This window comes from Rosa chinensis, chromosome 4 (assembly GCF_002994745.2).
Source record: "Rosa chinensis cultivar Old Blush chromosome 4, RchiOBHm-V2, whole genome shotgun sequence".
In the NCBI taxonomy this organism is placed as follows: domain Eukaryota; kingdom Viridiplantae; phylum Streptophyta; class Magnoliopsida; order Rosales; family Rosaceae; genus Rosa; species Rosa chinensis.
Genome location: NC_037091.1, coordinates 18,998,561 through 19,020,703, shown reverse-complemented (window position 1 = coordinate 19,020,703; position 22,143 = coordinate 18,998,561). Strand labels below are relative to the sequence as shown.

At 38.0% G+C, this 22,143-nt stretch overlaps 1 long non-coding RNA gene and 1 pseudogene across 1 annotated transcript; one reads left to right on the top strand and one right to left on the bottom strand.

Moving 5' to 3' along the window:
- Positions 1–1,782: 1,782 nt before the first annotated feature.
- LOC112198933 lies at positions 1,783–12,270 on the bottom strand (annotated as a pseudogene).
- Positions 12,271–20,538: 8,268 nt separating this feature from the next.
- LOC112195895 lies at positions 20,539–21,802 on the top strand. The gene is made up of 2 exons (XR_002934839.2): positions 20,539–20,782; positions 21,628–21,802. It is a non-coding gene; the product is annotated as an uncharacterized LOC112195895 (long non-coding RNA).
- Positions 21,803–22,143: the final 341 nt, after the last annotated feature.

Genomic DNA, 22,143 nt, shown 5'->3' with positions numbered 1-22,143 from the left:
CTCCGTTTGAACTTAGAGCATTCTCCGATGCAGATTGGGCCGGGGACCCCAATGATAGAAGATCAACAACAGGATTTGTCATCTATATTGGTAACTGTCCTATCTCTTGGTGCTCAAAGAAACAGCACTCTGTGTCTAGATCATCTACAGAAGCCGAATACAGGGCAATGGCTGATACTGCCTCAGAAATTTTTTGGTTAAGACATCTTCTTGCGGACATCTCTATCCCATTACCTTATGCACCTGTTTTGCATTGTGACAATGTGTCTGCTCTAGCCTTGGCCTCCAATCCAGTTCATAAATCCAAATGCAAGCATGTTGAAGTCGACGTTCATTTCACTAGGGAAAAAGTGATGAGAGGAGAGTTGACACTGCAGTTTGTCCCATCCCTTGATCAGTTTGCCGATATCTTTACTAAGGGACTCAGTACAGCTCAATTCAAGTACTTATGCTGCAATCTAGTGCTTGGAGCTCCCACCACTAGCTTGAGGGGGGATGATAAAGTGAAGAATGTAGCTCATCAAGGTCAGCATAATCAAGGATCAGACTACACAGTTCAAGAACAAGTATCCAGTCAACCAATTGAAGGCTCAGGATTTGATCTCAGTCAACAGGCCTCCTCATCAACAGAATGCACACGTGGTATTCATCCAGACAAAGGTCAAGTGAGAGAAATTAGTTGTAGTGATAGATTGGAGGAGGATACGTGTCAGCTATCTCATGGTGCTGTTAGTAATTAGTTAGTACAGCTAGCAATTAGTTGGTGCTAATTGATCTGTTAGAGAGAGTTTGTTATTCTTGTAATAGTATAAAAGGAACTAATCAGCTCATAATTGTTTAGCTTAGCTCAATTGTAAAAAAACAGTTTAAAAGAAAATATCAAAAGTTTGGTAGCTTTTCTCTCTAGCTACTTCGTCTTCCTCATTCGTCTCTGTACCTAGATTTCTAGGGTTTCTGCAAACTCCATAGCCATTTCCTTTGCTCTTCTGCTTTCACCATGATTTCTAGCAATCAGAAGCCTAGCATGTTTTATAGTCAATTTCTCACCAAATGAACGTCCTATATATTCAGCACATCGATCATTCCCTGTCCAACTTTAGTCCGAAGCATATATTTCCGGCGGGTAGACCTACCAAAGAGGAAAACAAAGCATATATAGACACTAAAAAATTGCATAAAGCACACCATCAAACCAACTTGAGAAAAGATGTACAATTTTACAACTATATAAGTTCCTATAAGACTACAATAATTCTGGTATGGAATGAAAATTTTTGATAATAAAAGATGTTGAAATTTGGTGATATTAAAAGAAAATGATAAGAGATATGAAAAACCTTAAAATCTATGTGGTGTCGCAGCTCTCGTCCAGGATATATATAAAGCCCAAAATGACGGGGGACCCTGGAATCCTATCCCCTAAATGAGATCGCGCGTTTTTATTTTTCAATTTCTGTTTACAATTGGGCCTATGAACAATTGGGGCGAAGTGCAGAATTATTACATGCCTAGATTTGAGCAAAGCAGCGATGCCACTCACAAGATCTGGAACTTCACTCTCCTTGCAATATATAAATGACAGATACATGTTCTAGCTACCCAAATGCCATTGTTCTAGTTACTCATCTTGATTTGATTCTCCCTTTTTGTGATGGAAAGGCGAGGTTCAAATGTTATCACTGGTTGTAACTTGTAAGATGTGATCACCGGTGAAATTGCAACGAATAATTAAAACTAGCATCAAAGAAATTTGAAGATGACTGAGCTAGCTAGCAAGGCAACTCACCTTTGATAACATTCCACTATTGATACGTTGCCATACTCCCTTTTTCCTTCCTGCTTTCTTCTTATCTTATCTGTACAGAGAGACAATTCATTAGAGAAATATGAGGGTTATGAGGCAAGTGTGCGTGAATATGAGGGCAAGTGAGTTTGTTCTGTCCAATGCCATTGACTACAGAATTTTAGAATAGAGAAGCATACTTGTCCAAAAGGCAACAGTATGGTGCCAAACTTTGTTCCATACATACAAGAACTCACAATAAAAGCTAAATACTTGTCAAGGAAATGCAATCACCAAATTACCATTTCAAGTTTCAGACACTTAAATCAGTCACCAACAATGATCACTAGTGCTATTGCAATGAAACCTATTTTAACCGAATTGATAGTCACTCACCCGAGCGTCTACAGCTTTAACGTTAGTGGTACTGAGGCATACTTCCTCCTCTAGCCATGCCGTTCCAGATGACCCAAACTCATTCATCTTCCCTGAAACGTCGCACGCCAAACTTAAACACCAAATTTGATGGAAGAATTTATCATAGTGAATTTCTCCACTGAAAGCTAACAGCTACAAGAGCATAGATAGTCTGACACAGCTTTATATCATGGGCCATATACTCATCTATACAGTATGACAGACAAAATACCTCAAGCAATGACAATGCAGTACCCAGATTTACACTACACAGGCATATCATGGTGGCATTTCAACAATCCTCGAGACAGTAACAGCAAGCTAAGCCTGTATACCAAAAAAGTTAATTATGTCTAAAAGAAATTCTACTACAGCAACAAGAATATAATCTGAAATTTGTCCAACAAGTATCATATACATGACTAATGAGGATCCAATAGAAAATTTAAAGACTTGTAAATTAAGTTTGTCATTGCAAGAACAGAAACTATTGAGTTTAAAATATCAACTCCTTTTTTGGTGTTGGTGTCTTGGTGTTTTCTGTATTGTAAAAGTTTAAAGATGAGTCATGAATTGCAAGAGTAATTACATGAGGGTCTCCACGAGCATCAAAGACAGCACAGAAGTGCATATATAAGCTGTTCCAACTAATCTTTATTCCTTTCATGTGAGCCAAAGTCCTCTGTTTCAATGCCATACTACTGCACCCAGCCAATCAAAGCAGCTGCATAGTGACCCTAACAATCCTCTTCCAGCTGATAACTTGTCTCCCATTACTGAACCGTCCATAAACTCTTTCTCTTCTTCTCTCTCAATCTCTGAATTTGGCACCACCAGACCACTCTGGCTGCTCAACTCCGATAACTTCTCATCTCCAGAGACTCTGGTAACTCTGTCTCCTTCTCTTTCTGTTTCTCGGTTTCTTGAACACAGGGGGCACCTAAATCCTCTTCCAGCTGATAACTTGTCTCCCATTACTGAACCGTCCATAAACTCTTTCTCTTCTTCTCTCTCAATCTCTGAATTTGGCACCACCAGACCACTCTGGCTGCTCAACTCCGATAACTCCCCATCTCCAGAGACTCTGGTAACTCTGTCTCCCTCTCTTTCTGTTTCTCGGTTTCTTGAACACATGGGGCACCCAGACAATGACAAGCAGCAGCATACCAATCCTAACGCCGGGTAACCCTCCCCCTCCTCCTGCTCTGCCATCTCCACTATCTTTTTCTCTCCTTTTCTCTCTATCTGTTGTTCCAGAAACAATTGCAGTGTGTGGCAGGTGTCTTTCCCTTCCCCTGACTCCAATGACTCTACCTCGCTTAATATTTCAGTGATTTCCGTCCTCTCTGTTTCTCTGTTTCTCATTGCACACAGGTCCATAGAAGAAACTCCGGTCGTGCAGCTGTCCACATGAATTTGGGGCTGGGCCATGCTGAGATTCAGCATTTCATCTTGATTAGCATAAACAAAATGAACTCCACAGCTTCTGATGCAGAGTTGTTCTATTCTGAATTTTCTCTCTACTGCAATCTCAAATGTGGCCTCAGTGTAATAGGTTTCATTGACCAGGCTTCCTTCTTCAATTAATGGAAATTCAGACAAGGGCACATATCCCAGGAACATGTGATCTGACTTGAGGAATCTATCATTACTGAAAACCGAATCAAGTAAATCAACACTGAAACTATACTCACCACGACTTCCTTTGAAGGTACAAGAGCAAGCAGCAGATGAAGGAAAATGATGATTATTGATGCGGGAAGCGTGAACACGATAGAAAGAGGCTCCGTCAAGCGTCGAAAACCATATGAGATGAGCTAGAATCCACTAGCAATTACGGGCACAGCCGTAAGAAACATAGAGAAACTTCTCTAATATTTGGTTTTTTTATTGATAACTTGAATCAAAATTACAATCTAAGAGGTGCCTTATATGGGGCACATAGTATAAACCTAATACAACTAGAAAACATAAAGAAGAATTTATTGCAGACTAAAACTAGGAAACCTAATTAAACCTGATTAAATAAAAATCGGAAATAAAATCCTAGATACTAAAGAATATTACGTTTGGAATCTCAGTCAAGATTTTGCTCGAGAATCCCGATATATCCAAAAGAGTAATTTATGATTAATTCCATCATTAAGAAGCCTATTTGAATACCAATTTCCAATATTCAAATTATTCTTCTTAATGTGAAGACGCTTCCTTCTGTTCGAGATTTTTGGTTGAAATTGGCTAAAATCTTGGCTAAAATCTCGTCCTACATCACTAACAATGAAACCCTAAAGCCCACGGATTAAAACAAAACAAATCCAAAATAAACTAGAAAACCTAAAATAAAAAGAATGTAAAACTAGCCTAAAAATATGAAATCACGAATCGGATAATTAAGACGATACATTTTGGCCTAAATCTGATAGGGCTCACTAAAGTGAGTCTTGAAGATCTCGTCGTTCCCATTCTGGAAAGCTATCATGCGTCTCAAACGGACATTCTGGCCAAAAGTTGGTCAAATCTGATTCAAAATCAAAACCTGACTTTTTGTACGAGTAACTCGAAAGGTCCAAAACCAACTCTTCTTGAATATTCCAGCGGCTAATAACCTCATTACGCGTGAGTTACCTATTTTCCAATCACTCTTCTTGATTCTACGCCGCTTCTTTGCTTTTATGGTTTTTTGGCTAAACTGGGCACATTCTCGTCCTACATCATTCTCCTCCACTATGAAAGAACTCGCCCTCGAGTTCATCTTGAATAAAGGACAAGAATAGGTAGACAAAAGACTTGAGAAAAAATTAGACAATTGAACCTGTGGATTATTGGCCTGATCCTCTGCAAATTTTGATGGCACAATCATGAACCCAACGCCAAAGATGAGTCTGTCATATGCATTTTGGCTCTCATACGCAACCTTCGTAGATTCGTCTCGGCTCTCAAGGTTGCGTTCTTGAATGATATCTGGTTCTGAGTGATTTATTTTAGGCTCCAAGACTTCCTCATTATTAATAACCATGTCTACATGAACAATTTCATCTTTAACCTCTTCTTGGTTATCATGGATGATTTCTTGTGGAGCTCCTTCCATTAGAAACTCTTCTGGCTTTTCTTCAGATAAACTATTAATCTCAACAGGCAAAGAAAGTTTGAACTCTAACTTCTTCTCGAAAACCTTAGGAGAATAATTCTTGATTGAAAAATCTCTTGGCAGAAATTTTTCGCTAAGAAGACCTTTCATCTTGCGCCATGTTCGAACACGCTCTTTGCCTTGCCTCTGATGAGAGCTTTGCAACTGATCCCACCAATAAGCAGCATCTTTCTTTAGCTTCTGAGAAACCATCTTAGCCTGCTTGTGTTTTGGAACCTCCATGGTCTCAAAGAATCTATCAACTTCAACCTGCCAATCCAGAAAATCCTCCGCGCTCATGTGACCAGAAAAGTAAGGAATATCAGCCTTGGTTATGAGAACCTCGGAATCATAATTAATATCACCTCCACCACCACGTAGAGCTCTAGCCCGCTGGCCTCCTTCCCCGCCTCTATTCTGATTGTTGTTGTTGTTGTTATTGTTCCTCTCTCTCAACAATCCACGAATTTCTCCAATATGATTGTTCATGGAGTTGATGGCAGCGGTAAACGCTGCCGTGAGAGCTTCGATATCTGATTTTGTAACTTCACCCATTGCTACCAAGGTAAATAAAAGAGACAGGGAAGACCTGCTCTGATACCACCTGACGCAGTCGGATTGATAACTAGGTTTACCAGCAATAAACCTAAGCAAAGGATTCTGGAGTCCACCAGAGATAAAAGAGAATAATCTCAATTTTATTGATAAAAAATGATAAGATACGTTCTGCAGCCTTAAGGCGGCTTATTTATAAGAAAATAAACCCTAGGGCGACTAACAATGAAACCCTAAAGCCCACGGATTAAAACAAAACAAATCCAAAATAAACTAGAAAACCTAAAATAAAAAGAATGTAAAACTAGCCTAAAAATATGAAATCACGAATCGGATAATTAAGACGATACATTTTGGCCTAAATCTGATAGGGCTCACTAAAGTGAGTCTTGAAGATCTCGTCGTTCCCATTCTGGAAAGCTATCATGCGTCTCAAACGGACATTCTGGCTAAAAGTTGGTCAAATCTGATTCAAAATCAAAACCTGACTTTTTGTACGAGTAACTCGAAAGGTCCAAAACCAACTCTTCTTGAATATTCCAGCGGCTAATAACCTCATTACGCGTGAGTTACCTATTTTCCAATCACTCTTCTTGATTCTACGCCGCTTCTTTGCTTTTATGGTTTTTTGGCTAAACTGGGCACATTCTCGTCCTACATCAATTATGAAAATGATGATTATGAACTCCCTGGTATTTACGAACAGCGCAGATAGCGAATCCCAAAAACTTACTGTCAAACCAATTTGGTGGTAGCTGCACACTTAATGAAAATCCGCTGCTGTGATGATTGAACCAATCAGGAACTTCACTCCCAGGTAGAGACATGTTAAATCGAAGAGATCGCAGGCAATTATCCTACACATTGAAAACAAAAGTTAACTTAATTTGGCTTAACCTTGTGTGTGTACGTGTTTGTTTGTGTATGTGCTAATGAGAGACGAACCTGAAAATGCGAATGCCTTTCCACAATATCTCTAAATAGATTTGTTTGTATCAGCTGCAGGCAATTAGAAAATGTGAAGAAATGAATCGAATGGTACAGTTGCTTCGGCTTTGAAACTGTGTTCAAAGCTATGCAATCACGCGCATCTATGTAATTTATAGTAGATGAAAGCTCTGGTATTGATTTCAGCCTACTGCAATCTTCCAATCTGAGATCCCTCAATCGACCAAGTCGATTCATTGTTGGAGGTAAGCTCTCAAAATTGTTTCTGCACAAAACCAATGATTCCAATGAAGATAGATAAGTAATGCCATCCAACACCTCCAACAGATTGCAATCACTTAAATCCAGATGTCGCAGATAACCAGTCTGCTGATAACCATGCTGAGAAAGGTGCCTTAAAATTGATGATGACCATGCTGAAAAGGGTGCCTTTATTTCTATGAATCTATTACATGATATTGATATTTTAAGAGCTCTCAAACATAAAATAGACAACGGAAGTTGTTTTACACCACTATCTTGTAACTTGAGTTCCGCCAACAATTTTAAAGTCCCAAAGTTCTCGGGCAAGCTAGAAAGGTTTGAGCACCCAGACAGATCAAGATTTGTAAGCTGTGCCAAATTACATACACTGTCTGGAAGAAAGACCAGGCTTCTGCAGTTTCTCATACTCACTGATTTAAGACCCTGAAGCCGTTTAATTGATGAGGGCAGTTCCTTAATTGCTGTCCCATCTAGAGAAAGCTCACGTACCCCCTTCATAACTTCTGAAATCTCCGGAAACTTCTCAAGATTTGAACAGCAAGAAAGATTAAGCCTCTGTAGAGATGCCAAATGAATGCTGCTAGGCAGACTCTTAAGTTCTCTGCAACCTTTCAGGTTCAAAGTAAATAGCCCTACAAGGTTATTAATTGATGAGGGCAATTCTTTAATTGCTGTCCCATCTAGATGAAGCTCACGTAACCCCTTCATAACTTCTGAAATCTCCGGAAACTTCTTAAGATTGGAACAGCCAGAAAGATAAAGGCTCCGCAGAGATTTCAAATGAATGCTGCTAGGTAGACTCTTAAGTTCTCTGCAACCTTCGAGGGTCAAAGTATAAAGCCCTGCAAGGTTATTAATTGATGAGGGCAGATCTTTGATTGCTGTTCCATCTAGACGAAGCCATTTTAGCTGCGTCATAACCTCTGAAATCTCTGGAAACTTCTCCACATTTGAAAGGCCAGAAAGATTAAGGGTTTCTAGAGATTTCATACAGATGCTGCTAGGCAGACTCTTAAATTCTCTGCAACCTCTGAGGTCCAAAGTAACAAGGCCTGTAAGATTATTAATTGATGAGGGCAGTTCTTTAATTGCAGTCGCATATAGATGAAGATCGCTTAGCTCATTGATAACTTGAGAAATTTCTGGAAAATTTTCAAGATTCCCACAGCCAAAAAGTTCAAGGGTCTTTAGAGATTTCATATGAATGCTGCTGGGGAGAATCTTAAGTTCTTTACAGTTGGCTAGCTTCAAGAAATCAAGGTTTTGAAGACCAGAAATGGATGGATGGACCTCAAATAAACTTGAACAACCATCAAGAAATAGTTTCTCAAGATTTTTTGCTTTAGTCAAGTCGGGGATTTTGACAAGGTATGGACAATGACTTAACACGATGGCTTTTAAATTTTGCAACGGCTGCATTAAAAAAAAACAGGAAAAATATGTCTTCATACATGAGGCATATAAAAACTTATAATTTCCAAACAAGAAAAATATACATAGATGATTGTACCTGGATTCCTTCCCAAAGTTGTTGAATGTGACTACCACGCATGTCGAGTTTAACAAGATTCTTTGGGATAAAGGTTGATGGAAAACACTTTAGAGGACATCCATGCCATAAGAGAAACCTCAACTCATGAGAAAGAAATCCCCCTTCGCAAGTTGTTTACAGCAATCAACTGGGAATTTAACCCCAGAGCTTGATTTATATTGGTAATTATAAAATATGGAGTAGAATGAATAATAGATTACGAGTAGTCTTAGCTTCGTCATTCTAACATAGGCTCCAGTATTTATGCATAGATCGACTTCTGAGTTCGACAAGTCTAGGATTAAGCATTCAACTGCATCCGTAGCCTGCATAACCAATACCAAATTAAATGTTAGTGCAAAATTCTAGAACAGTATCATAAAATCAATACAAGATTCCCATGAATTTGATTTTGGTCAAAGTTGAATCTTTCTACCAAACATTAGGTACATAATTGATAAAAGAGCAAGAGATTGCTCATGATTGAATATCTCACCATATTTTGAGTCAATATGTGATTAACATCTTCATAACTCCACAACCTACTGCGCTTCCAAGGTTCTTTAGTAGATTCTAGACGGACGATTTCTCTACCCATATCTTGTAGTAAATCATGCATGTAGATCCTATCATCATCATCTGAGACTGTTATGAGAGCTCTATCAATTAGGACTCTTAATCCATTGTGCGGAAAGAAGCCAAAACTGTCTAGTAATTCTGTAACAAAATTTTTGCCCCATTCTATAAAGAGACATGCAATATCTAGAAATATGTTCTTCTCTGAATCGTCTAGTCCATCAAAGCTTGTTCTGAGCACATGCTGAATACATCTTCCCACTCAAGTACACTCTTGTTATCAAGAAAAGCCCCCAAGACTTTAAGTGCTAAAGGCAAACCTTTAGAATATTCTATGGCACGCCTTGAGAGACGATCGTAGTCTCCATTGGGTTGATTAGTTCTGAAGGCATATTTCATGAAAAGCTCATGAGCTTCATCATCACTTAATATCATGGGCTGATATGTCCCATTAACTCCACTTAGCGATTGCTTATTTCTAGTTGTCACAATGACTCTACTTCCCTCACCAAATGCATGTAGTTTTCCAAGCAAGGCTTCAATTTGGGGAAAAGTTTCCACATCACCAAGAACAACTAAGACTTTTTTCCTACCCAGCCTTTCCATTATCATTTTCCAACCTCTGTCCAAACCTAAACTCGGCATCTTTTCCTTCAACAACTTGGACAGAAGTTCTTCCTGCTTTTGTACTTCAAGCTTGTTTTTAAAAGCTTCTTTGACATTATCAAGAAAGCAGGAGTGTTCCAATTGCCAAGCAATTTCATCGAAAACAGCTCTAGCAATGGTTGTTTTTCCTAGACCGCTCATACCCCATATTCCAACAACACGAACATCATTCATCTGAAGACATAATCTTGACATCATTTCTGTAATGTGGGAATCCATTCCAATCAAGCCATTGGCTTTATTGGACGATGTGTGGATCAGTTTTCTATGAGTATCTGCAACAATTTCCTCAATAAGCTTGCTGTCACCCCTGCAAAATTAGAAATCCGTGTAACTGTGTTTGTAAAAAGTAACCAAAGCAAGATGTACTGTGATGTAGTTACCAGGAACATATGATGACACAGAACTATAAACTAAAATGTGATAAAGACTAAAACCAGGGACTTAGGGGGGTGTATTGTATTTGGATTTGTGCAGGCTTTTTTTAAATGACAGACTTTTTGAAAAGTCCATAGACTCTTTAAAAAGTTGATAAACCGTTATGGATTTCTTAAAACCATTGATTTTAGCAACAGACTTTTATTGATTCATAAAAATCTATATACTTTATTATGAATGACTTCTACAGATTTTGCTAAGATGTACAAAAGATTTAAAAAAAAAAATTAAACAAATGCAGCCCAAACACAAAACAAAATAATAACTTGTTGTCTCTTCAATATTCCAGTATCTTCTAATAGAAATTGACTCAAATAAATGATTGTTAGTCTGTCTAGCGAGTTTGTTCTCATTCCTAATCTTCCAACAATATAAATATACAATATAAATCACTTGATGCTTATGGTTAATTATTCTCATCAATTTTTTTCGGCGATTAACATATCTTGTAGCAATATTGGTCAATGTCTTGATCTATAATCAATCAATTGAAATTCAATTGTTCAACCTTTTTTTGAACCATAATATAAATTCAAATTAATGAGAATAATTAATTAATAAGATAAAATTTAGTATGGTTCCAGGTCTTAGGGTTAGACCACAATATTTGAGTTTTAAGGTTTCATGAATCATTTTTATTGCTATTAGGGTTCGAAGTATTACAATTAAAAAATAAAATAAAAAACAAAACAAAAATCGCATTCAACAACTACAATGAACATGTTGAGTATCAAAAAAGGTTGATATTATAAAAGATTAGAGAAAAGACAAAAAATTAAGAAAGAGAGATGATGAAGGACAAACTTCTTCGTGGGTAGAGAGAAGAACTTTGATAGACCCCTGTTTTTTTTTTTTTAAAGAGGAAACTTTGATAGACTTTCTGAAATCTTTGGTCTGGAGGCTGGAAAATTATTGGAGTTTGGTATGTGTAGTTAACACTACAAAATCCATGATTATCCATGATTTTCTAATTCCATAAGTATGAATGATATTTTGAATACCTCTGTACTTTTATTCATTTTTAAAAGTCCTAATTGAATACCCCTAGATTTTGGTGGAATTCATGAAGTCTTTAAAAATCCTAATTGAATACCTCAAGACTTTCATGGACTGTTAAAAGTCTATATTGAATACACCCAGACTTTTAAATTCCATAGATTTCTTTAAAAGTTCCACTAATTCCATATACAATACACCCCCCTTAGTTAATAATTTGCAGTGATCTTATCAGAGTTAAGTATCTAAACTTATAGTACATTTCGAATAAGAGAAGGGATTCATAAGTTAGCACACAAAACCCTGTACAGAAATTGAAGAAAAATGAACTTCATAGAGCTTAATTGATCAAAAACTTTTGAAATTCAGTTAAGCATCAGTATGAATCCACGCTTTTATAACAAAGAAATAGGTGGCTTTCATGGTAACAAAGAAGTATATCACAACTTTAACACTTTAACAATAGCTATGGGGTAAAATTGTAAGATTTCCACTGAAGTATAGAAAAGAAAAAAAAGGCCAGACATACGAGACTAGAAGTCTAAAACTAATTGAGAGTTTGAAGAAAGATTACTCATATTTTCTCGAATCCCAGCCAGATAGATCCGCAACTCTATTTACAGCGGACCTCCAGCTCTCCACCTCTTCTTTGTCAAGGTTAGGATTTTCTCCATGTTTGGCAAAAGCTTCTGCATATTTTCCTTTGATTTTTCGGAGATCAGAGGGATCCACTTCGTAGAAGATAGGCAGCACCATCTGCTTCTTCGTAACCATGCAATCCAGGATTTTGACAAGCTCATTTAAGCACCAAGTGGAAGAGGCATAGTTTTGAGATAAAACGACAATTGAAATCCTTGATTCCTCAATATATGTGAGTAGCTCTGAAATTTTGTTGCCTTTTTCGAGCTCTTCAGAATCGATGAAGGTGTAGATTGCTTTCTGAAGAGCTCGAAAAAGGGTGGGTATGGGTGTTACCCACGGGTATTAAATTTTTACCCAATACCCATTCCTATTCACCCGCGATCTCCAAAACGCGATCTCCGATTCTTTTCTCTCTGTTCGACCCAACAATCTCGCCGGAGATCGGCTACTCCGGCATCTAGGGTTGAGGTCATGGTGGATTTCGTCAGCGGAAACGAGGTGGATTTCTAGGGTTCTATTCCATCTTGGCTCTCACCAGCTTTGAACTCGTACTCAGGTTTCGCTAAGGTACTCGCTTCCTTCTATCTTATATTTGTATATATTGTCGGTATATATGCAATTTGCCATGCTTGATTTGATTTTCAGGAAGTGGGTTTTGCGATTCATGTGGTTTTTTTTTGTTTTGGTTAAGCATATTGGGATCAAAGATCGTAGTTTTGTGGATTTGGGCAAGCACTTTTGCGTTTTGGCTTTTGATTGTGGGATTTGTTTGAATGGAGTTTGATTCTGTGTTAATTTTTGCAAAGGGATTCTGGGTTTTGTTAACTTGAATTTGAATGAGATATTCTAGTAGAAGAAGGGAACTGATCATCCAATTCCTTTTGGTTTTTGTATCCAATTCCTTTAATGAAAATGCTATCATTTGAAAATAAAGGTGACTGAACATCCAAAACATAACTACTTGATGTTTTTGTGTCAGGCTTACCATGCCCGAATATCAACTCCGACTGCCCAATTAGGCTTGCTAGAACTTCAGCTTGGACTCATCCCTGGATTTGGAGGTGCAGCTAGATTTTTGAAATGTTGCTACTGGTGGAAGACAAGTGGGATGAAATATCCTACTTTGTATAAGGTTGCTTGTGACATTCTAGCTATTCATGTATCTACTGTTGCCTCAGAGTCGGCATTTAGTACTGGTGGACGGATTGTGAGCCCGCATAGGAACCGACTTCACTCAAACACAATAGAGGCTCTAATGTGTGCTCGTGATTGGATGTGGAGTGAGATACAAGATGCTCCTAGCACATTAGAGGATGATGTTGATGTTGATGAGGAGTCTTGCAATTATATTGATGATGATCTTACTCTACTTCAGAGGATGCAGGGCGACATTGATACACCCAGAGGAAGACTACATTCTTCACCTTTATTTAGGATTTAGATATTAGAATTCTCATTTTATAATTTTTTTTCTTCTAATCATTGAAATTATAGTTAGAAGTTACTTATTCATTTTTATTATCTAAGTCGGTGTTGAAAAATGAATTTAATTTTACTTATCAACTTAATACTAAAGTAGAAATATTCAGATCAATGAAAAACAATAAAGTAGTAATATTTGTCAAAAAAAAAAAAAGTAGTAAGTATTAAAAATATAGTAGCAAGTATTTAAAAAAAAAAAAATCCCAGCCTTTAATAATCTGAAGGCTTTAAATTAAAAAAAAAAAAATCTGTCCACATTGAAAATGGGTAAATGGGTGGGTATGGATTTACCAATTTAGAAATAGATTGGTTAAATACCCATATCCGCAAATTATTTGATGTGTATTACTCGCAAATTATTATTGGGTGGATATTACCCAGCCGTTATTACCCAATAGGTATAAATGCCAACTTGACCAAAATGGTGTCGATACATAATCAGTACCCTGTTCACATGTTCGTGTAAAGAAGGTAATGCAAAACCCAAAAGGAATGTATGTCATGACAAATGTACAATATCATACCAATGAATAGATAAAGAACACGAATAATCAAATAATTAATTTGCAATTCTTCCAGAAGTCGAACGAGTCGGTGCTCAAACAAATACATTCATATATCTACTCTTCTGACTCGACACAAATCAAATGCTACTTAAGACTATCACCACTGACCAGTATGTCTAATCTCAATTCAATTCAATTCCTGATACCACTCATATACACTGGCAGATGTAAAGTACAAAAATTATGAAAAGAAGAGGTTAGAATAAACCATGTTTTCTCCTCAATGTGTAACGAAAACCAAACCCTCCCCTAGGAACTTCATAACCTTTAGGGTAAGAAACCTTTATGACTGAAACACAGACCAAAGCAAGTCAGTCTTTCAAAATTAAAACCTGGAACTCGTCTGTCCAACAGAAAATAACAGAAATGGTATCACACTTGAGATCGAATACAATGACAAGGACAAATGGCTAATAACTGCAAGCAGTGAAGTTGCAGCCAAACCAAGGTGGACCACTAAGGAGTTTCCATTAACAAAGAGAATCATCCATTTCTCAGAACAGAAAGCCCAAGATGAAGATACAATCTTAGACTGATTTCTGATTACAGCTTAAAGTAACTAAGGAAGTTTCCCACTTTTCCGGAGACAACCAGATTGGGTCATCTACAATGAGCTGGTGATGACCACAAAGGAATACATGCGCGAGATCAGTGTTAAAGAATCTAAATGGCTCATGGAACTGGTACCAGGATTTTTTAAGGTAACAATTCCTCCAACGATGAGCAAGCGGAAACGTCAAGAAATTGAACCACTTAATAGACAGTGTGTTTCATATGTGTAGATCTGAAGTTGTAAATAGTACTCTTGTTGGCAAAGCATGTAGATATTGTTGTCAAAACTCAAAACTTTGTATTCTGGTATGGATGCTGTAGCTATGATTTAACTATTTCCGCCAAGTACGTACAGACACTATTTGTTCCATGTTTAATTTTCGAATGCGAATCATTTGTCAATTTAATCATGTTTACTGTCTTATACTGGCGATGCTGTTCTTTCTTTTGTTTTATTTATCCAATTGTCAAATGACTATGAATTTAGGTGGTTTAGGAGTTCAATGTTATGCATGAAAATGTTTGCAATGACCATTTTGATGCATGGGGAGAGAAAGAGCCATAGTTAATTTTCTGTCAGCGAAAATGTCTTACAATTGTTGCTATTAGAAAGAAGCATGCAGTAAATTTAATTAGTATGCAGATTTCTTTAAGAACATTAGCTAAGCTCTGAGTAACTTTATTATCATTCCAGAAACCTCAGGAGAGGAACTGACTTTGTAATGTTCTATAGATGTCACCACACTGGAAAGTGGAAAGCATGCAAAAATATATCACTCACATCATAGCAGAGTTTACACAAAAAGTAAATGTATACCTTTAAACCAGAAGTAAATGTATAACCAAAGTAACTTGTACTAGAAAATTCAATCTGGCCTGTAAAGGAAATTTTGTGGAATGAGAATATATGTTGAAAACAGCACATCTAATGTGATAAATAGTCCAGAAGGCTGCACCACTCTCATTTCTGATCATAGACATTAATAATCTGGCAACAAGGGGACAAAAACAATGAGTTACTTGTAAACAATGAGATAAGCAGAGGATGATAGACCAGAATTTTGAGCCTGACTGAGAAGTAGTGTAACCCACCTGGTGACTATAAACCACGTAGGAGAAAGCAAAGAAGATAAGAATAAATGGAAGAAGTAAAGGTGTGACAACATAATATACAAGCCCCAGCAACAGATATAACTGTACTCTAGGTTCATTTGTAGTAAAGGCCAAGGAACCAGGATCCATTGATTCCTCCCTATCTTGTTCTGTCTTAACCAAAAATATGTCTTTGAAGTGGTACAGAGCTAGTGGAAATTTCAATCAGCACTATCTCGACAATTCGAACTCCAACCCTGAAACTAAACCTGTAACAGAAATTTCAATGATTCTTTTACTGAAATAGACCAAATGCTAAGTGAATGAATAGAGACAAGGGAAAACTACCAGCCATTTTCTTTCTGTGAAGTTTAAGTCCAATTACTATTCATCAAATTCAAAGAAGAGTATCATTGAGTTTGCTACTTTTTTCTCTAAAGCAAAACAAACCTTTTCATGACAGATCGGAAGGATATTATGATACTAAAACAGAACAAAACAATAAACCTGAGAATCAAACCTTTCCTTGCAGCGCTATCATCGTTCTAATGACATTAACCCCACAGTCCTTGCAGCGCTGTCATTGTGATATATCCTCAAATGCTACGGCAGCAGCTTCATATGGCCATTGATTCTGTTAAAACTTAAAACCAACCCTTGGCAAGCGAATTGTATTTGTTTTTTTATTGCACTAGTTCTCGAAACAAATCGTTCCTAATGTGATGATCAAGCCTAGAGAGGCGCAAGCAGTAGCTTCTAGGACGAAGCCGAGCCAATACGATAGTCGGGCAGGTTGGCTTGATCGAGTCTGTTCTAATATCCTCTATATATATATATATATATATATATATTATGATGCTTCAATCGAGAAGGCAGCCTTTCTCAACGCGATCCCTCTTCCCTTCCGTTTCTCCTCTTCAATTTTTAGGGTTTTCTGAGAGTAGCTAAAAGTTTACTTTTTTTTTTTTTTTTTAATTAATGAAATTTCATTGATAATAGAGCATGCCAAGAAGGCCATTACATACCCATCCGCTGACACATAACGATGGCCAGACAAGAATTCATCTAGAAGTCACAGTGATACATAGGATAGACCAACTATATTTGAACTTATCGCTCACTTATCTAAAGCGAGCCTATAACTATGACAAATCCATAGTTTATAGGCGAGTACGCAGAGTAACAAATACTCATTAGCGCTCACTAAGAACTAACGAGCATAGGGTCCTAAGAAAAGGACTTATTCGAAAGAAGAAATAAACTGACTAAAGGCCAAAAACTCGAAGAAAGCTAAGCCCTAGGCCCAACAAGCAAGGCCCAGGTTCACTCCAAATGCTCAATCTGCAATATGCGTACCCACAAGCGTTAGCCACCACAACTCGCCGCAGCAGTACCAACTTGACCTGCCGTAGCCTTACCGCCACAACCCGCCGCCGTCCTGCCTTACCGCAGCCACCTCCTCTCGCTTTCGCTTTAGGAATCACCACCATTGCCCACTCAAGGATGAAAGAAAGAACGACCTGCAAAAAGGTAGATCCACAACCCAAATAGGTGAGAATCCACCGCTTCTCATCCCGCCTCACCACCACACTTGCTTGGGCCTGATCCCAGTTCGCCGCCTCCTCTTCAATCCTGAAACGATGCACACCGACAACAGCTTGCAATAATCCGAAGAAAAACCTCAACCTTCACTGTCAACACCCATAAGACCAAGCCCTCTGAGAACTCAAAGACCATAGACCCAAAACATCACCCATCCGGCAGCATCCCGATGCCGACAAGGGGACATCAGAACGCCACCGGACGAGTATGGGATTGCAGAAGATAACCTTGGTTTAGTGGCGGCTTCTAGAGAGCAAGAGAACCCTAGCTAAAAGTTTACTAGAACAAGAGAAAAAAGGCAAAAGATTAAAGATTATACCTGCTAACGGGTAAGCAGGTTACCAAAGTCGAATATTCTAGATCGTTAGATTTATTCTACATTTAAATTATATCTGGCGGCCTAAAATATTTTAACAAGTAGTGTATGTCATACATTAACATACACTAGAATTTTCCCTTATCACGACCTACTTAGCCACTACTAAGTCATGAACTATAAAACCTAACACCACAAAGACAGCTTCAAGTTCAGTTCCTAGGCTTTAAATCAAATCACTAATCTTTGCTTTCCATCTACGACATGCATATACAAAACAATCACCATCATCCCCCATACGAAACATCAAACAACACACCCACAATGTCCAAATCAAAATTGTGAGAACATGCCAACCTTTACCTACATTCCTTATAGTACTAACTATCGCATAATTCAAAAAAGGTCTGAACATTGAAAATAGAAACACAAAACAAAAGAACCCAGAACCACCCGGCGCAACAGGCTGCAAAATTCTGTCTTGGGAGCAATTGCGCAAAATACCAGGAAAAATGCAGAGCAAAACCGTCAAATCACTATTCATTTCGTTTGTCTTTTAGCGAAATGAACAGTACCACCATAGGAGGTTTAGTATAACATCATACTTTTTTTCCTCTAAAAAATAAAACAATTTTCCACATGAGATCGCATGTGTCAATAAAGACTAGTATAATGGCCATGCAAAAAAATCTCTTAACAAAAAAAAATCAGAAAAATTAGGTGTTAATTGAAAAAGTAATTGGGTTGGGCTTCAGCTTCTGCTCAGAAGCGAGGCCCCATAGGGCAAGTATAAAAGAAGAGCCACCGATGGAAGATAGAGATAGGTATAGCGGTGCACCCTAAAGGGTTTTTGTCCATTTACCCAATTTCTAGGGATTTTTTTCCCACTTACCCCATTAAGTTTTTTTTAATTCCCCCTTACCGAAAACACTCTAAGGAAGTCTTCCCTAATACCCCATTAATTTTTTTAAAGATCATTTTACCCTCACCTTTTTGTTACTTAGAGAGAGAGAGAGAGAGAATGGAAGAGAGAGAAACCATAGGAGACTTCGCTGCAGCCCTATCACCTGCTGCAGGATTTCGGTCAACGGTCGCAGGATTCTGGTCAACTTTCGCCTAAATCTGGTCACCAATCACCGGCCGCCGCCCACAGAACTTTTCTGGAAACCTCGCCGGAGGTTCCCAAAGAGGTTGTCGGAGATTTCATAGGTCGCCGGAAAGGTTTATTGCCCCTAATAGACGTCTATTGCCCTCCAATACATAGAACTTTCGGTTGTCAGAATGGGAACTAATCTTCCTAAAATCAGACAAATAACACTTTGATTAAAGATAAAAACGAAGAGATTATTTCAATTCAAAACGTCTATTACCCCACAATAGACATTCAAAACATTCAAAACGTCATAGGTCGCCGGAAATGTTTATTGCCCCCAATAGACGTCTATTGCCCTAAAAAAAAAAAAAAAATCTGATTTAGCCACCCAGAAATGCTCTGGGCACCAAATTGGAGCAAACCCACCAGAAATCGGGTCGGATCTTGGGTGCAACTAAGGGATCCCCATCTTTGTCATTGTCAGAGATACCGGTTCCCATTGAAACAAGGCGACGTGGTGGCGGAGCCTAGAATATGAGATCTTCTTTACGTGGCAGCAAAGCTTCGGAGCATGAGCAAGGCAACATGGCCGGGAAGACCAGTGAGCGGAGACGGCCTGGGTCGAGCTCTGGAGCCAGAGGGGGGAGAGAGAGAGATCACCTGGGTCGATCGCAGGAGCTGGAGGAGAGAGAGAGAAAGAGACTACCTGGATCAATCACCGGAGCTGGAGGAGACACTATTCACCACTTTTTGATGTTTGTTTTCACCTGTTGGGTCATTGGGTCACCATAATAACCAAATTAAAGTAAACCAGCCAGAGGTTAGAGGCTAAAACATTTGAATTGATCAATTGATTTCACTCGTTTCATAAGCCTTCGAAGTCCCACTGATTCGAACTAACAATCCATAATAAAAGATTGAAAACTAAACAAGGGTAGTACACAATGAATCGATCATGGCCTTCAATTTTGGGTTCGATTCTTCGAGAGAGTGAGTTTTGATAGCCGCCCCGGCCCAATGACGATCCCAAAACCCAATTATGGACAAAACCCTAGATCATTAATTATTTCCTTTTCATAGCCGATCATGGCATCGGTGTGGTGCAAGTTCAAGGAGGCGTGCAGATAAAATGAACATGGATTGAGGATGGCGACATTGTTCTTTTTTGGAATTTACACCACCTTCAAACTCAAGGTCAGTCTAGAGTATAATATCATGCATTTTTTCCTCTAAACAATAAAACAATTTTCCACATGCGATTGCATGTGTCAATAAAGACTAGTATAATGGTTATGTAAAAAAAATCTCTTATAGTTAGGGCTGGGACCATTCGGGTTTGCCGAAAAAAAGTAAGAACAGAGACCAAACCGATGGGACAAAATTTGGGTAGGTTTGATGATTTCTAAACTCTGAAACCGAGCAAAACCAGAACCGACAAGAATCGGTTCGGTTTCAGGATTCCTCAATTCCATTTATGCTTGAATCCCGATCTAAACCTATTTGAAAATCAGGTTATATTTCGTTGATGGTAGTCGTTCAATGAAGTAATATGACATTTTGGCTTCACAACGCATGCCTAGAACACAAATTCATGCAATAGATCTGGAGAGATCTCGATACCAGTAGTTACGAAAAGAAAAGAAGATCGGTTCAAGTTGATAAAATATGCCTCTAGTAATCTGGTACAGCCTCTATAAGACTGGAATAGTTGCTACGAAGAAGAAGTGAATAAGCACATGAGCTTGCCAATTAAAATACTGCCACAATGCCACCTAATCATATAATGTGCAGGAGAGAGTGTAATTATATATTGAAAAAGTAATTGGGCACTTCAGCTTCTGCTCAGAAGCGAGGCCCCGTAGGGCAAGTATAAAAGAAGAGCCACCGATGGAAGCTAGAGATAGAGATAGCGGCGAACCCTAAAATCCCTAAGCTTTTTCTCCAGAGACGCAATGGTTTCGGTGAATGGTGTTATGGCGATGATCGGCGCTGCAGGCGTCGGAATGACTGTGTATTTGACGTGTGAAGAAATCTGTCATATCGTGAAGACGAGAGCAGAGAAAAGAGCAGAGAAAAGAAGGGCAAAAGCACCATCCCCCTCTGTCAACCAACAGTCACCGTATGCTGTGAAGCCATGTAAGAATTCTCTCTTTTCGTATCGTTGTTAAAGATTTACAGATACATGTTGTTAATTTTATTTCTACAAATTCGTTTTCTTTATCTTTTAGTTTGGTGTTATAATCCTTCAGTATTCATATATTTGCTAGATTCCTTGATATGAATTTTAATCCATGTAAGAATTCTCTCTTTTTCGTTTCCTTGTTAAAGATTTACAGATACACGTTTTTAATTTTAGATCTACAAACACAAATTTGTTTGTTATCTTTAGATACAAATTCCTGAAGTATTCATATATTAATTCCAAAAAAAAAAAAATCTCTATTTCAAACTGTTCAATCTCACCGATGTTGTACTTAATACTCTCTGAATTTACCTGTTGTATGATTGAATGGATGGCTATTATGTTCTGTGTTGTCCTTAGAATTGTAAATTAGGTATTAGCTGCATCTTAGCTCATCTGTTTGTAGGCTGCTTGTTAGCTGTTGCAGTTTCCTCCTTGTTTTGGTTTCCTCCGTTTCTTTTATCACTCTTTTGACCTTTGTTTGCATCAACTCAAGCCCTCATCTCTATTTCGAAATTCTGGGTCTTGAATTTAACACAATGTCTTTCACTTTTATCCTTGGACACAGCAAGACCAAAATTGTTGTCTATGTTAACATGATCACAATGAAATTTTGCTGCTTGTTTATTACCATTCATGTTTTTTTTTTCCTTGTTCATTTTTGAAATCTGATTCGAATGGATAAGAAGCTAGTGAATTTCTAATTAGCTAGCTGCGGTATGCTATTCATCTTCTTCTTCCTCATTATCCAATGATATAGAATTATAATTTTAACATTTCTAACCTTTCATGCTGACAGGAATGATGCTCCATAACAAGGAGTCGAGAAGTCTCATGTGCAGCGATGATTAGTTACCATGAGTGTTGGGTGTGTGTGTCGTGGATGTCTTTTGGTTCCTGAAACTCAAAACTATGTTTTTATTTATTATGATTGTATAGACTCAAAAATATGAGGCTTGATTCTCGATTCCTGACATCGTTATATTAATGATATTTAGTGATTATGATTAGTAAACATCGTTCATTAACCAAGTAAGCAGCAATAATGTTGGCATTGGCAATTTCAAAATCCGTGTATTGTGGGATTTTGTTCTTTCTTGTGATGAGAAATGCTCTGTTTTTGCCTACCTAAAGGCAGACTATATATGTGTATAAGAACATTGCTCCCTGCATGAAAAAGCTTCGCTTCAAAGGGCATAGACTCGAGCCATCAGTTTCAAGACCCATGTCACCCTTCCATACCAACTCATCTGAAAAATCAATGGTTCATCAAGTATAAACTGTTTCGGAACCATCGGACAGAGAGTAATGTTGG